We start from the raw sequence: 17,363 nt of genomic DNA, 5'->3' as shown, positions 1-17,363 counted from the left end.
GTGCAGGCAATAGGGAGATGGCTGATAAGATGAGACTCTTTCAGGAGTTGGGACTTTTCCGTGGACTTTGGAACTCCATCTGGCCCTACCAGGAGGGCTAACACAGGATGCTTTGCAGAAAAAGCAGCCCGGGGGAGGCCCTTTGGATCCAGCTCAAATGACCCACTTGAGGAGGAGGAGGAGGGGCCCCAAGGGGGAAGGACAGCGCGTGGTCCCGTGGGAGGCTTACGGCCTGGTCCTCAAAGCTGGCTGAAGCGGGGCGTCCCTGGGAGGGTTTTTTTTTAATGCTGATGCCCAGGCCCGACTCACTTGTGTTAAATCAGCCTCCCTGAAGGTGGGTGTTTTTTTAATTCCCCGTTAATTCTGATTGAGGTCAAGGCCATGAACCCCCAGGGAGAGACGTAAAGGGACGCTGCTGGCGGCACGCCTTCCTTGGGCTCTTGCACCCGAGTCTCTTCCCTGGGAGAAGAGCATCACGTGCCCCCCGCCTTCCCGGCTGCATCTTGGGTCCTCAGGAGGCCTTCCCCTCAGAAGGCGTAGAGGCAGCCTCCGGATCTGAGCTGAACCCCGTCGTCCAAGCAGACTGGGGAGACGGAAACTGAATTTTTGGTTATGAGCACGCTGTAGTGTACACAGGAGTAGAAACACAGTGCTGTACCCGTGAGAGTTATATGACGTTATAAACCAAGTTTACCTCTTTTAAAAAATAATTTAAAAAAAAACAAACAGGGGGAAAAGGGATAGAAATCATGCATAACTTATGGTTACTGAAGGGGAAAGGGGGGGAGGGATAAATTAGAAGCTTGGGACTAACAGATACACACTACTATATATAAAATAGATAAACAACAAGGACCTACTGTATAGCACAGGGAACTGTGTTCAATATCTTGTAATAACCTATAATGGAAAAGACTCTGAAAAAGAATAGATATATATGTGTAACTGAATCACCGGGCTGTACACCTGAAACTAACACAACATTGTCAATCAACTATACTCCAATTAAAAAGAAAACTCCTCATCTATTGTAAATAGCGTCCAAAACAGAGGTATTCTTTGTGCACGGCCCTGTGCTAAGTGCCACATGAAACAACTGATGTGGACCCATCTCTCCCTCTGCAAGGCTGGCTGAGATACATATAGGGCTGAGATGATGTGCCAGCCCCCCCGTCTCCTTCTGAATTCCCGTCCAGCTGCCTTCTGGACTCACACCTGGATGCCGAAGTCCGTGGTTCCCAGCCCTGACTGCCATGGGACTCACCCGGAGCTTTTAGAAAGTACTCGTGCCTGCCGCCCCCCCGTCCCCCCGCCCCTGGACACTTACTTACTTCATCTGCAAAGGGCATCGGCATTTACTGAGAAACCTGTACGTCTGATGGGCACACAGGCCGGGCCACTGCAGGAGGGCACAGAAGGGGAGAGAGCAAAGCTGGTCCCACTGTGCTCCATGTGCCCACTGGGGGCACCTACTAAGCTCATCACTTCCAGCTGCAGCATAAGTGAAATTGAGTGGGTTTATAAGCTGCTCAAAGTTTAATAATCCAAAATACAGAGTGCCTTTAGCACTGCGTGACAGGAAGAAGACCAGCTGGGGAGGCAGAGGTCTGGGGTTAGGTCCTGCTTACGCCAAACTCCCGCTCCCTGGAGCCCACCTGCTGCGTGGAGGTGACGGGCACAGCCTACCGGCCTGGGCAGACCTCAGCCCCAGACCCATCTCTGCAGCGTAGTGAGTAACTGAGGCCCTCCTAGCCTCTGTCTGAGCTTCGATCCTATAACAGTGTTACCCATGGGCTGTGATGGGCACTGAAGTGCCTCACAGGAATTCTAGCACACAGCAAGTGCCCAGTGAGTTTTCACTATTATTATTACGAGTTAGCCAGCAGACCTCCCAGAACCATTGTGAGGATGGATGCAGAAATGTGCGCACAGCCTTCAGGGAACTGCAAAGCGCCATCAGCGGGTGTCACTGTCACTGACCTGCTGGCTTTAATTAGGCTGAGGCCAAGACACAAGTTGGGTCGATTCCAGAGTTCCTGGAGCAGAATGTGGGGTTTCTTACTCTCACTCCTCAGTACTTCCAGAAGGGTCTTTTGAGTCTAAAATGTAGAGGGTTCTAGAACAGCCCCATCCTAGTCCAGTGGTGACCACAGTCAGGTTGACCAAGCAGTCTTGTAATGGTTTATAGTTACTTTCTCACGTGAGGCTGAGTGAACACCAAGCTCTTGGGGCCTGGGCGAAGCCTGCAGACAAAGCAACCACAGTGATTGGACCGAAGTGGTCAAATTAGGGGAAGAAAAATCAGGCAAGCACTACCTCATTCTGGATATTTATTTATTTATTTATTGAAGCATAGCTGATTTTCCATGGATATTTTAAACGCTCCTACAGTAGGTCTTAGAAGAGTTTAGAGAGATCTGAAATGCTTAGGCAGCCTAGCTCAGAAACTGTGGAAATTTTCCAAACTTTCTCTTTTGCGTTTTTTACTATGAGAGCTGCCAGATGTACCCTGAAAAAGCTACTGAGTTCCCTAACTTTCTGGACATGGGTGAATAGAATAATCCAGGGCATGTAGCACCAGGATTATTTACAAAGGCATCTGTCCATTTGATCTGACATTGTTTTCATCCAGTTAGAGAAGTTTGGCTGTAGCTAACGGCGTAGCATATGGTTTGTACCCACTAACTCAGGCATCCAAGGAGTAACCTGCTACATGTTTGAACAAAGAAAAGGAAAGAGGAAGGGAGAAAACCATCAACTAAATTCTCAAAATGTCCTGCCACACTGAACGTAAAGTGTTTGGTGCATGGGGTCATGGTTTGCTAGCTGAACCATCAGTGTTTCATATGTAGTAGATTCATGGGGTATTGCTGAGAATAATAATAATAACAATGTTACCGAATCCAAGTGACAGGCCAATAAATCGAGAGACAAGTTTTGGGGGAATGAATAGCAACTTTGTTCGGAAAGCCAGCAGACTGAGAAGATGGGGGACTGGTGTCCCAAAGAACCATCTTCCTGGAGTTAGAATTCAGGCTTCTCTTATACTAAAAGGGGACGGGGTGTGGCTGCTTGTTGCAAACTTCCTGGTGCCGGAATCCTTTGTTCTGGCAACTGTCCAGGTAGGTCAGGTCACGATCTTCCTATAAACCTCCAACAAGACACATGTTATTCTCTGTTCTGCAACTTTTTATCTCTATACAAGTGGAAAATGTTATACCTTTAAAGGTCAGAGCCTTGAGAATGAGCTATCCTGTATATTTCAGGCTAGAGGAAACATTCTTAACTTGTAGCAAAAGCAATAGAATACCAAGATTAAAGTGAAAGAAACAGACCCAATATGGAGTCAGATTTGTTCTTCCCTATTACAATAATAACAATAATAATATTAATAATAATAATACTCAATAAATGTTCCTATATGTTGGGAACATAGCTAAAGATTTTTCATACATTAGCTACCTAAATTCCCTTAATAATTGTATGAAATTAATATTATTCCCATTTTACAAATGAGAAAGGTAAAACTGAGCCTAGTGAATTTGCCCAAGGCCATACAATGTTAGTTAATTAAAATAATTCAAGACTAGGTTTTTCTAGACTGCTCCTAACCATTACACTATACTACGTGAATACACACCCCAAACACATTTTACCCAGAAATTCAGTCTCCTATCCTCAAGAAAATGTTAACAGATTCCAAAATAGAAAGAATATAGAGTCATATTTTTCTCTCTCCTTCTCTCTGGGACCCTTCCCTCCTTTGTATCAGAGAGTAAGTAACAAAGACAACCAAAGGCCAGGCAACAGAAAGAAGGGACCAAGGAAGAAATCTGAATCGATCAAGAGCCCACTGGACAAACACCGTCAATGAAATTCACAGATTTTTCAAAACGTTTAGAAACTTTAAAATCTCCATTCAATTACAAAACAATAAATAGGTGAGCAAATTTTCTCACTGAATGAAGGACATAAATTTCTCAACTGTATTCCTGGCTCCCTCACCAGCAACTTGACTTGGTAACTTCAAGACCCAAGCAGAGCAGGACCCTGTGGTCCTTCCCCCCATGTCCTCAGCCTGCCTTTTGTCTGTAGAAAAACTTTAGCCAAAGAATAAGTTTAATCAGAGAAGGGAGAAAATGCAGAAACAAAGGAAAGTGGTCCAAAACAACTAAATAATAATAGTTTAGTCATAAAGCAAAGTCAAGGACCTTTAGTTCCTTCTCAGGGGCTATAGATACTAATCTGAGCCATATCCTGTGAGCTGTCTTGTAGATACTGAAACCCCACCAGGTGGAAGAAGTTAACCACACGATGACCAGACTGTAGCCATGACAGAAGCTGCCACGATTCTGAGAACTGCCCTCAAGGAAATGGGAACAAACCAACCCTGGAACTGAAGATTAACTGTACTTGAAACAATCAAGACGATGCTGGTCAGACCACCATGCGACCAATTTCAAGATGACTGTCCGAGCTGACTGTGCCGTTTCTACATTTAGCCCCATCCCTCCGTCTAAAAAAGCTCTTGCCCACTGGTTGTCCGGGGGACGGAGGGGAGGAGTCGGCCTTTGGACAGGGGTCCACCCTCTCCTCCAGTTGCCAGCATCTAAAATAAAGCAAAACTTTCCTTTCCACCAACCTTGCCTCTGTATTGGCTTTTGAGCGGCGGGCAGCTGGACCCCGCTTTTGGTAACAATGGGACGTATCCCTCATGTCCCAGGAGGCTTCTTACTAACTTTTGTCTTACGGATCAGCCATGTAATATTTTTAACTACTGGAAAAGCCCGAAACTGGGCAAAAGAGAACAGGAGGAAAGAAAAGATGGCGGTAGTGACTCAGTCACTGTCAAGACCACCAAAACGAGGGCCAGGTGCAAGGCTCGTTAAAGTGCGAACAGAGCATCTAAGAAGTTCCATTAAGAAGGAATCAATAGCATTCGTGTGCTTTGCAGAAAAAAGCTCGACGTTTCGAACTCCTGCTCACCAAGGGCTACCCCCTACCTAGGATTCGTGACCCACCCTCCCACCCAGTGCCCAAAGCCAATGAGAATGTGCGTTGCATCCTGCATGTAGCCATCCGCACCACATTTTCCCGTGAGTTCATAATTTGACCCCTCTGAGAGGTCTGGCTGTGTGCGATGAAGCTGTCTGTTGGGTTCGGTATTTCATCTCCAGAAGGTCAAGGTCCCCATCTGTGAGGAATGCCATGTAAGCAATGAAACAAGGCAGACAAGTTCACCCTGGAGGAGATGTACGTCTCTAAGTGAGGCTGACAGAAGACCTTTAGACTCTAGACGTATGGGACCTGGGATGGAATGAACAGGGAAGAAAATTAGCTTAGGGAGAGAGATTCCTAAATCAGTGGGAAAAAGGAAAACATATGATATGCAGAGTTGCAAGCTACTGGGACATTTGGTCTCCATTAACTGTACAAGCAATTGTTTGTGCTGTTACTGCTGACGTTGGGTGAGCCTGTGTATTATGTTTAACGGGCACCCAGAGCAGAGGCAGTAATACCAAGGCAGTGGAGTAAGTACGCGAAGGAATTAAAGCTAGAGCTTATCAGTGTGTGGAAAAAATAAACCCGAACAGTTGCAGGTCCTGGGTTCTCCGAAGGCTGTGGTTTCCCACGCTTACAGGGAGTGCCCCAGACAGTGTCAGCTTTCTCATTTCAAACTCCAAAGCATCCTAAACCAAACACGAGGCTCGCAGATAAACGGTTTCTCTCTGATTTACACATCAATATTTCTCTGACTGTTGATTTAGCCCCGTCACCCCTGAGATGCCTTTGCAGATGAAGCCGTCTTCATTTTCTCCCCTGCGATGCTGGCCATGCACGGAACAGTGTCTGAGACACTCCAGGCTAAATCTGAGGACATCGGAAATTTCCTTTCACTCTCTCAAATTTCAGTTTTGTAACCTCAAGCCCAATACTGCCACATAAATAGTTTTCTTCTTTGGGTTAGTAATACATTATGTAGTTTATTGGCCATAAATATACTCAGACCTCTCCTTCCAGAAAGGCAACTGGGGAAATCAAGGTATCTATCCATTGGCACGTTTCATGGCACCATTTCTGTAATTGGAGGTTGGAATGTCTCAGCTGCATGAACTTCTGAGAGTCGTAGGGCAGTGAGAGATTTCTGCAGCAACCAACAAATCATTATTTGGAAAATTTATTAAAATAATAATAATAGCTATCTTTTATTAAATGAGGAATGAGGAACGCTCACACTGCAGAAACTGGGGGGCCTGGGAAGGTCTCGCAAATAGGCGGGGCAGAACCAGAACTTGAGCACGTGCATCCATTGGACTTTGAAGCCTGAGTCCCTCCCTGTGTGCTTTGCTGCCTCTTCAGACAAGGCTCTTCCACCCCTGGCAGGTTTGGGATAGGATGCCCATCTTCTATCTTCATCTTCCCTCTCACAGTCTTCCTTTTCTTATTCTTTTATCTCATAGATCTGATGTGATGTCAAGAAGGACCATCACTGAAAATTTTCTTACAAGTTGCTCAGCAGGTGTGGAACTTACGTAACATACTTGGTGAGATGGTTGGTTTCTTGGATTTTTAGCACCAGGATGGAAGGATGGTTTGGAACAAAGATTATCATAATGTTTCTCAGGAAAGCAGTCAGGACCTAAAACTTCGGAAACTACCATTCCACTTGATATGCTTTCCAAATGTGAAGAGTGATGCCAGGAGCAGAGGAAATGCCAGGGAAGGGCTTCAACATTCCTGAGTTTGCTGCCACGTGGATGATCTGCTGATTATCCCCAGATTGGCCCTGCGGAAGGTCTCCTGCACCTTCTACCCACTAGAGCAAACGTGACCCACATTTTGGTCTCCCCACCTCTCTGGTTTGTCAAGCCCCTTGGCTCACACTTATTCTGAACCAATCTTTCCTAGCTGCATAAGCACCACTGGAGAGGGATTTAATTTTATACTCAATGCATTCACATCTAATTGAAATAGATGTTAAGGGCTCTCTGCTTTGTAAACTCTCCCCAAATCAAAGAGAACCCTTGGAGAGTCCCTGAGAACAGAGCATTTACACAATTCCTACCCTAAAAGGCATGGTGTCTCCTTTTAGCTCGAGTTGATAAACACATATGAGATCCTCAGTAATATGGACTGAGTCCCTCGTGCTGTGCCTTTCACAGTGCTTGGCATTGAGTAAGTGCTTAATGTGGTTTATTGATTCGTGAGTCGATGTGTGTGTGTGTGCGTGTGTGTGTGTGCGTGAAAAAGAAAAAGGATTCAGCACTGATGGCAGGCAGCAAGAGGAGTAGCACAAAGAATTCAATCATTTCTTTAATCAGTGTTCGCTACTCTTCATGCCCAAGGGAAAATACAGTTGCAATGGAGAACCCTTTCTGGTTAGAAAAGAATGGTACTGTTTGTTCCAAATTCCGTTTTTCTTCCTTCTTTCCTTCCTTCCTTCTTTTCTCTTTCTTTGTTTCTTTGTTTCTTTCTTTCTCTTTCTTTTTTCTTTCTTTCTCTTTCTTTCCCTTTCTTTCTTCCTTCCTTCCTTCCTCCCTTCCTTTCTCTTTTTTTCTTTCTTTCTCTTTCTCCCTTTCTTTCTTTCTTTCTTTCTTTCTTTCCCTCTTTCTTTCCCTCTTTCTTTCCCTTTCTTTCTCCGTTTCTTTCTTCCTTTCTTTCTCTTTCTTCCTTTCTTTCTCTTTCTTTCCCTTCCTTCCTTCCTTCCTTTCTTTCTCTCTCTCTTTCTCTCTCTCCCTCTTTCTTTCTTTCTTTCTTTCTTTCTCTCTCTCTCTCTCTCCCCCTCCCTCCCTTCCTTCCTTCCTTCCTTTCTCTCTCTCTCTCTTTCTTTTTTTGCCATCATAACTTTCAGACACAATTTACACTCGCATTTTTTGCCTCCAGACACAATTTCAGCACACTGTTGTTGGGAGAATTTGCTGATAACCTTTCTAAAGTCAGTGTCTTTTAAGAGACCCATTTCTACCCAGTCCTTCCACTGGCTGGCTGAGGTCAAAGGAACATGGACTATACACACGTACCTATGTTTCTCAGTATTTTTCCACCTTATTCTTCTTTCTTGTTCTCGCTCTTCCTTTCTGACTTATTAATATACCATCCAGGTTTTGTCGGGTGACAGTCACTCCAGTGTTAGGTGCCTGCATATTTTTATAATGGAGGGAGTCTTCCACTTCCTCCTCATTACTACACATGTTAACAGAATGAACACTGAACTTTAGCATCAGAGACTTAGATTCAAGTCCTGGATTCATTCATTTACTGGTCGTGTGTTGGAAAGGTATTTAATCTCTACAGTTGACTCATCTGTAAAGGAAGATAATAAGACCTGACTTATGGTGTTATTCTTAGGATTAAATGAAAAAATGTATGTAAACTATCTGGCACATAGTACCCGACAGTAAGTACTCAATGTATATTTCCTGACTTTGGCAGAAAAGATAACATCCCCAAACCTCAGCCTGCCCATCAGTAAACCCTAGAATTCAGATAAAGGAAGAAATGCAAAACTTGCATAGAACACTGGAAAGAAGACTTCATAGTTCTAGAACCATGTGTTTGACCGCACATCTGCTATCTCCACACTAAGCAGAATCATCAACTCCCTACGACACCCAGAACATTGATGGAGCTTCAAGAGCGTGTCATCCTCAACTGTTAATCACTGAGTGTGTGAAATAACTGCTAGTAACCAGGGTGAAGCAAGAGAGGCACCCAGGGCTCAACCTGCATGGGCCTGAGAATATCTCCTTAAACTTTGTGTGCTAGTACCAATATAATTCTAACTTTTATGTAATGAACTTTCACATTTTTTAAGTCTCAAGAAAGAAACCATGTTGGATAGTCAGGTTAGATATTAAGGCTCAGATCTGATAAACAGAGAAACTGAGTCTCAGGAAGTGTAAGTTACCTGAACAAAGTTCATAGCTGACCTGAACTCAAAATCTGACTCTCCCTACCCCTCAGCTAGTGTCGGCTCCTTCTACCCTACCAAATGAATGATTTGTGCTCATCTGGACTCGTCCAGCCTACTTGACTGACTTCTGACCTATTATTTAAGATGATGAAGAACTAGAAAAATCTTTTTTTATTGAAGTATAGTTGATTTACAATGCTGTGTTAGTTTCTGCTGTAGAGCAAAATGATTCAGTTATACATATACATATATACATTCTTTTTCATATTCTTTTCCATTATGGCTTATCACAGGCTATTGAATATAATTCCCTGTGCTGTACAGTAGGACCTTGTTGTTTATCTAGCCTATATATAATAGTTTGTATCTGCTAATCCCACACTCCCAGTGCAACCCTCCCCCACCCCCTCTACCTTGGCAACCACAAGTCTGTTCTCTATGTCTGTGAGTCTGTTTCTGTTTCATAGATAAGTTCATTTGTGTCATATTTTAGATTCCACATATAGGTGTTATCATATGGCATTTGCCCTTTTTCTGACTTACTTCACTTAGTATGATAATCTCTAGGTCTAACCACGTAGCTGCAAATGACATTATTCCATTCTTTTTTATGGCTAAGTAATATTCCATTGTGCGTGTGTGTGTGTGTGTGTGTGTGTGTGTGTGTGTGTGTATACCACATCTTTATCCATTCATCTGTCAATGGACATTTAGGTTGTTTCCATGTCTTGGCTATTGTGAATAGTGCTGTCATGAACATCAGGGTTCATGCATTTTTTCCAATTATAGTTTTGTCCGAATATATGCCCAAGAGTGGGATTACCGGATCATTTAGTTTTTTGAGGAACCTCCATACTGTTCTCCATAATGGCTGCACCAATTTACATTCCCACCAAGAGTGCAGGAGGGTTCTCTTTTCTCCACACCCTCTCCATCATTTGAGAACTAAAAAAATCTTGAAAGGACCTACATGGTGGGGATGCAGTTTTATTAGTAAATAGGGGGGCAATTTCTGTTTTTTGAGGTCACACCACTAGGTAAAACACGGCAAATCTGGTCCAGCTAAGCTGATGGCAAATCCACAATCATTCTGGTCCATGGCTGCCAATGACAGAACATCCAGCAGGGCCCACAGCAAGTGAACCCCACGTGTGCTGAGAGGCTGCTCCTGACCTCGGCGGCTCTGGCAGTGAGCCGCCCCCTTCCTGTATGCCAGTGTGCCTTAGAAATGTTGTCATTATATATACATATATATATGAGCAGGGAGAGGCAAGAAGAAATCTAAAGTTGCTGGCTAAGAGCCACCAATCTCTTCTGCAGGGAGAGAAAGTCGAGTGCCAAGATGGATGTGAACCAAATGTATTCCTCTTCTTGGTCACTGGGCAGGAGACTTTAAGAGGGAGGAAAGGAAAAAAGAGCATTACTTGTGGCCAAGTCCTCAAGGTGCTAACAAAATAGCGAAGCGGGTGTGGGTCCTGACTCCTTTAAACCTAAGATTTGACCTCAGATCACAGCAACTATTTTTGCAATTTCAAAATACTCACTATTAGTGTTCCAGATGGGACTACTGCCATGTAAATGCTTGAAGATCACCCAAGAACTATAAATTACTGTGTTGAGTTGAATTCTGGCCCCCAAAGATATGTCTACCCAGAACTGCAGAATTTGACCTTATTTTGAATAAGGGTCTTTGCAGATGTAATTAAGGTAAGGATCTGGAGATGAGATCATGCTGGATTAGGGTGAACTCCAAATCTAATGACAACTGTCTTTATAAAAGACAGAAAAGGAGCAGGCACAGAGACATAGAGAGGAAGGTCATGTGAAAACAGAGGCAGAGACCAGAGCTACAGCCTCAAGCCAAGGGGGCACCAAAGGCGGCCAGCAGCCACAAGAGACTAGAGAGAAGCCTGGAATGGATTATCTCTCAGAAACTCCAGGGGAAACCAATCTTGCCAACATCTTGACTTCACACTGTTTCCTCCCAGGACTGTGAAAGAATGAATTTCTGTTGTTTTCAGCTGCCAAGTTCATGGTCCTTTGTTACAGCAGCTCCAGGAAACTAATACACTTACTTGCCTTCACAAGAAACCATATATTGACTCACTTAGCACAGAGACTCAAAGCTGAGGCAAGGGACAAAATGTCATGATCTGCCCTTACAGATATAGAAAGTGAGACAAATAGATGTGATCTCTGTTGGGCTGGTAAGTCAGTGACCAGGGCGGGTCTCCCCATCCCACCCTAGAAGGTGGAATGCAGCCTATTGTAGAGGGAGAGAACCTGAAAGCATTTAAGGCCATAGAGTTACTGTGGGAAAGACATAATCAGCTACAAAATCCCAGTGAGCAAAATTTTCAAGGATCTACCCTTATTGTCTCCAAGCGGGTTTTAAGTCATCTGTGACTTGAAATGCCACCTCCCACACCCTGTATGCCCACACAGCCCAATCTTTGACCCCTGATGCTAGCACAGGGGACCTTATTCCACTATGAGCTCCAAAAGGCAGGAACTGAATCTCTTTCCCCGCCATATTCCTGGCACGTAGCACAGGGTTTAAAGAATAATGGTTGAATAAGTGAGTGAGGCCACCCTGTCTAAACCTGGCATGCCAGAATGCAGCTGACCATGTTTGGATAGTTTTCTCTGGAAGGTCACCAGCTGAGTCACTGACTTGCCACACAGATGGCCCCCAAACCTGCACTTGACCCATCAGGCCCAGGTGGGCCAGGGCGGAGGTGGTGTGGTTACCCCAGCCTGCTGTCCTGTAAGTCCACTCTCGTCCACCCCAGGCCATGGGATGAGTGTGACATCATTGTGGGAAAAATACTGGTCCTTTCTCATTTTTTCACTAAGTGATTTTTGAGGTAAAGGGCTCTTTTGCTTACAGCTCTTTTTAAAATTTTTATTTACTTATTTATTTTTGCAGCACAGTGCCAACTGACGGGACTGACCGACGAATTTCCATACTGGTGGTGCTGTAAACCTCTGGTCTAGACAATGGCTTTGCTCTCAGCTTCTGAGATTGGGATGCCCAGCCATTTTAACAAAAGAATATCAGTTCTGGAAAGCGCTGGACACTCCACTGCGGAGACTCTGGCCTCATTCATGGGTTCCGGGGGGCAGATCCCTGGGCAAAGGCCAGGAGAGGAAAATCCATCAGGCACAGCACATCCAGGTTAACAAAACTGACCCAGCTGTTCTACTGCAAAGGAAACAGGCAAAACCTCAGGCCGCTCCGATGAATGCTTCAATGAAACCCGAGGGGTCTGCGGCCACGTCCAGGAGCCTGGCAGTAGGAAGCTCCAGCCTTGGAGAGGATGGAGCTAAAACCTCTAGGACTTGGGTTTAGATTTTGCCCAGACAACTGGGACGCCACCATCCTTTAAACCGACAACTGATGTGGACCAGAAGTCAGTTGTGTTCCGAGAGCAGGAAAAAGACAAATACCTGAGTCAGGCATTTAGATACATTGCAGAGGCCAAGCACAGCAGCAAAGATCTTCGTGAACATAAAACTCATGCTCGGTGGCCTGGTCTATAGAGCGTTCGCAGCACTTGTGAACCTCACCTGCCAAAGGCAGAGATGAATGACAGGGACCCTGGTACAGAGTAGCAATCAATCGACACATGCTATTGACTCCCTACTGCATGTGGAGAGTTTGAGACAGACCTAAGCCTTGGAAGTCTGGAAGGACAGGTGTTATCCGGCCCAGGTTCCCTTTCACGGCAACCCTTTCCCTTCATCGCCAACTACTGAAATCCTACCCATCCTTCAAGGGCAGGTCAAAGGCAGACTCCTTTGTGAAGCCTCTTTTGATTCCATCTCCAGCCCCATCTTCACAAATATGATCCTTTTGTCTCTTTGAGCCTCTCATAGCATTTAGTTTCTACCTCTATGATGACACAAATCACAGTCTGCTTTGGAGAAGTTATTTTCAAATGAGTCAGATTTCCAGCAGGTTGTAAATTCCTTGAAAGCAGCATCGTGCTTACCACTATAGCCCCTGCAATGCTCAGCCCGGGGTCCTGCACAGAGCAAGTATTTAAACTGCATTGGGATTAATAACTGAAGGTTGGGAATGATGAAGAAAAGGTTCAGGGCGATTCTTGCCCTCCTAGAGTGTTTTTAATAGAAGCATCTTTCTCTCTCTCTCTCTCTCTCTCTCACACACACACACACACGCACACATGTTCTCCCTAACTCACCCTAATAAAGAAAGCAGGAATTAAAAGAGGAGTTACAGCAACAGAGTATGGACACCAGAAGCACAATCATATCTGGACTTCCAAAACTGAAATTTAAGTTTTACTGTTATTAGAATATTTTCTTTATATATACTGCCAATTAAAATTACGAAGTAATCATATCTTCTAAGAAAAGGTATGCTCACTGGACTAAGAGTGCAGAGGCCTGTATTCTAGCCCTGGTTTTACCGCTAACTAGTCGTGTGACTCTGGACAAGACAAATCTTCTCGGGACCCAAATTTCTATAAAACTATTGAATTTGATTAAATCATCTCTATGGTTTTACAATTTTGTGCTTTCTTTTAATAAAAAATATTTTATTTGTACCAAATCCTCTAAATTAAGATGACCCTCAGGTCCTTATGAGAAAATCAAAAAGCAAAGTCACTCTCTACTCAGGAAAAAAAAAGATTTTTTGAAATTTTCCTTTGTTGTCCTCTGAGATTTTTAACATTAAAAAACATTTTTTTTTGGTTGTCAAATGGTCTTGTATTGAAGTATTTTCCTCCGTTGTTCTTAGCTTTGCACCCATGGCACAACTGCAATGCCACCATCAACACTGCAGCCCAAGGGCTGGGCTGTCCCAGGATCTCTTCAATGGTTCCAGGGAGTTCTCTAGATAAAGATCAGTCCTGCATCTGTCAGGCAATGTTGACAATCTCAACAAAAGCGATGTTTCCACTGTGTTGCTTAATGTTATTCCGCCTCTTTCTGTCTCTTGGTTGTTCCCTGAGGGTTTTGATCATCAAGGCAGAAGCAGAAAGTACCCCCTCAATCCGGGCCTGTCTGCTCTGAATGGTCAGTTTCAGCATCATCCTCAGACCTTTCCAATCACTGGTTGCCTTGGTGATGTCATCACCAACCTTACTTGGAGACCGGAAGCTCCTTGAAGGTAGGGACCGGGTTTGTTTCAGTCTCTAGAGCCTTAGAATGTAGCAGACTCTCAGCCAAGTCCCATGAACAAGTGAAAGGCTGAGTATCAAGCTAGCACTGGCGTCTAGAAGCTGGCCTTGATAGGTCTACACTCTAAGGCTAAGAAAGGCACACAGCACGGCAGAGTTTGTTACACATGTGGGTCTAGGGAGTCCTGGGTTTGCACCCCTGCTCTCAGACACCAAGGTCCAGGCAGGACTGCATTCATTCTGGAAGCTGGTGGAGCTTATTCACATTGTATTGTCATTTATGTTTCTGTGGTTAATGCCTGACTCCCAGATAGTCTGTAAGCTTTTTGAGTGCAAGGACTTCAATGGAATTCAACTGCTAGACTTGGAGCTGAGGGCCTCTGGGTCCTTGGCCCTCAAGAGCTTCCGAGCTAGGAGGGGCTGGTGCAGACACTGTTGCCGTAATGCCGTCCCACTTCTACCCCTGCTGTAATACACAACACACGATGCGGGAGAACAGAGGAGAGAGCAACGAGCTCTAAGGGAAGGAGAGGCTTCTCAGAGGGCATGATTTTTAATCTGTGGCATTGAAGGATAAATGAAGAGTGGCAAAGAAGGGAGGCTGGCGTGCGAGACTCCCGGGTGGAGGCTGCAGCTGGAAGGATGTGGAGGCTGGAAAGAGCCCGTCCTTCTCGGACGGGTCACATGTTATTAGCAAAGAAGAGCTGAGTGTAGTTCGGGAGGGGAAGCGGTAAATTTATGCTAGAATCACACGGCGATGGACCAAACATCAGTTTGTCAAAGCAAGAAGCCATCTAGGTTTCCACATAGGAATCTGTGTTTTGGGAAAATTGCTTGGACAGCTTTGGAACCAATTGGACATGGCAAGTGAAGGAAAGGAGTCACATGCCATTAAGGTTTCTGATTGAACTAACAGGTGACACAATTAATCAAGGTCCAGAAGAGGGGGAGGAGGTTTGAGAATGGGAGGATGGGAAGGGTGATAAGGGTCGGTGTTAGACATATTAAATTATTTTTTCTTATAAACCAGTACAGAGACCAGTGTGTTGTGGGCATTCTGTGAATGTTGATGAAGATGATGGTATATACTAGAAGGTCAAGGCATTAAGGATCTTCATCATTAAACTTATGAGCACGGATAACAACTTACATCCGTACAGATATTTATAAAGCGTCCCATCCTCGGTAAACTCAGTGAGGTAGATATTACCCTGCTACAGATGAGGAAACCAAGACGTGGAAAGTTTGTAAGTGTTAAGTGGCTTGCCCCAAATCACACAAGCAGTAAATGTCAAGGCCAGGTTCTGGACCTGAGCTTGGGACTCCAGACACGGTCATTTCCCACAGTATCCTGCTGCCCACCACAGCAGAGGGGGGCTGCAGGGGCAGGAGGCGGGTCTACAGGCTTCTCAATGTGCAGATATAGCTGAGTGAGGGGAGGGCTCTTAGGGCTCACGTCGCTGACACACCTACACAGCTTTTCTTGAGGTTTATAGTGTCTAGGGTAGGAAAATGAGGACCAGCTGGGTTCCTTGCTGCTTCTCAACTCCGGAAGAGATATATAAGGCATCACTGAGATCTTGGAAGAATATGGAGGCTGATGAACTACTGATGAAGCATTGGTCATCAGAAAGTGCTGGAGACCCTGGGATGAGGGTTAGCCCTTGAAGTAGGGCGGCGTCATTCTTTGAGGAAACCCTAAGCATCTATATAGGAATTGGGGGAATAGGAAAGAGAAGGAAAACCGGATCTAACTTCTCTGTGGTCTTAGACTCTAAGCCCTGATAACAAAAGGTAGGAGAGGAAAGGGAAGGAGAGGAACAGAAGTGGTCCAGGTACAAAAGTTTTCCTTCACTGGCTGCCATTTCACCCACACATGCCGCAAAGACAGGTCTTCTCCTCGAAGACCTGCTGAGAACATAGCAAATTGGTGAGACCTTCTTCAGTGCCTCTTGACTCAGCTCATGCCATTTCCCAGAGACCTGGGACTGTAAAGATTCTTGGCATCTCTCACGATGCCAGCCCAGAATGCGCCGTGACTCTGAACATACAAGAATTGAAGCGTGATAAAGATTCGGGTGTTCACCTCTCTCCTCCCTCTGTCTTCAGTCTAGAATTGCCCTGTCCTGAAGTATCTCAGCTTCTAATACCAACCGCAGATGTCACTAAACTTTCCCAAGTCTCCTTTCCAGCCAATTCGTACCCCAAATAATATTAAGAGCCAGCACGCAGGATAAATGGTGTAATGATTTTGTTACTATATTGATAGGGATGTTGTGACTGTGTAGTTGTTGAGTGTCTCAGGCCAAACTGTCATCTTTGTATTTCCAAGGCTTTAATTTTCCTCAATTCCATTCTCCTCTGTAATCTTTGGCCCATTCGCTGGGACTTTTCTAGAGCCCGGGTAGAAAAAGTCAAGGTGTAGTGCCAAGGCTAATTTATTTTTTTCTCTCCAAACGCTCCATTTCCCACTTAGCAAAAGCTGGCTCCGCGCTGCCTTGCAGAAGTTGACGCCTCTGAGAAATCCGCCCTGAAGGGCAGGTTAGCCAGGACACGTTTTCCTGGGAGGACGCCCCTTACCTGACAGGGCAGGGAGGGGGTCCTTCCTTCCCAGGCCCACATTCGCTTGTGAAGCCTTTCTGATCATGTACTTACAATTATGCTCAAACCTAACTTGAAAGAGGTGTGTTTTTTCATTCCCACTTCCTGTGGCCTGAAAAAAACCTGACAGTTTGAATTTTATCTTTCCGCTCTGGGAGCCAGCCATACAGCAGAATTATATTCCTTAGTCAAACAAACGAACTACAGAGGGTCCATTATGTTGCCGCTTCAAAACAGGAAGCTGGGGTGAGTGATGGCAGAGGGCTGGTTTTACATAATGAGGGATGCTTGGGGCAACCATCGCGGGCCTGCCTATTCCAGGCTGGAGTTTGGAAAGCAGGGCCGTTCGGGGTCTGCTCCTTCCCAGCCTGGGGGCTTTGTTCAGCTTGGACAGACCCCCACCCCCACCCCGGACCTGGATGTCCAAGTTCCTTTCCCTGGAGAAGCGCCCGCCCCAGTGTCTGGCACAGGATCTACTTGTAGCTCTGAGAATTGACAGAGTCGTGGGGAAGTTTCCAGATACGCTCCCCACTTATCCACTCTCCGCTGGGCCTCTAGGGTCAGTTTGTCTCCGGGCCCTGTGTAGGTGGGCCCAACCACAGAGGGAAGCCTCAGTGACCTCTGAAACCACTGAAGGAAGAAGGGAGCATCCAAAGGGCCCAGATGTGAACAATCAGGATGAGAAGAGGGAGAATGGT

The sequence above is a fragment of the Balaenoptera borealis genome, assembly GCF_965194805.1.
Source record: "Balaenoptera borealis genome assembly, chromosome: 3".
Classification (NCBI taxonomy): domain Eukaryota; kingdom Metazoa; phylum Chordata; class Mammalia; order Artiodactyla; family Balaenopteridae; genus Balaenoptera; species Balaenoptera borealis.
The sequence above is the reverse complement of the archived record's forward strand: the minus strand, read 5'-3'. Positions refer to the sequence as shown.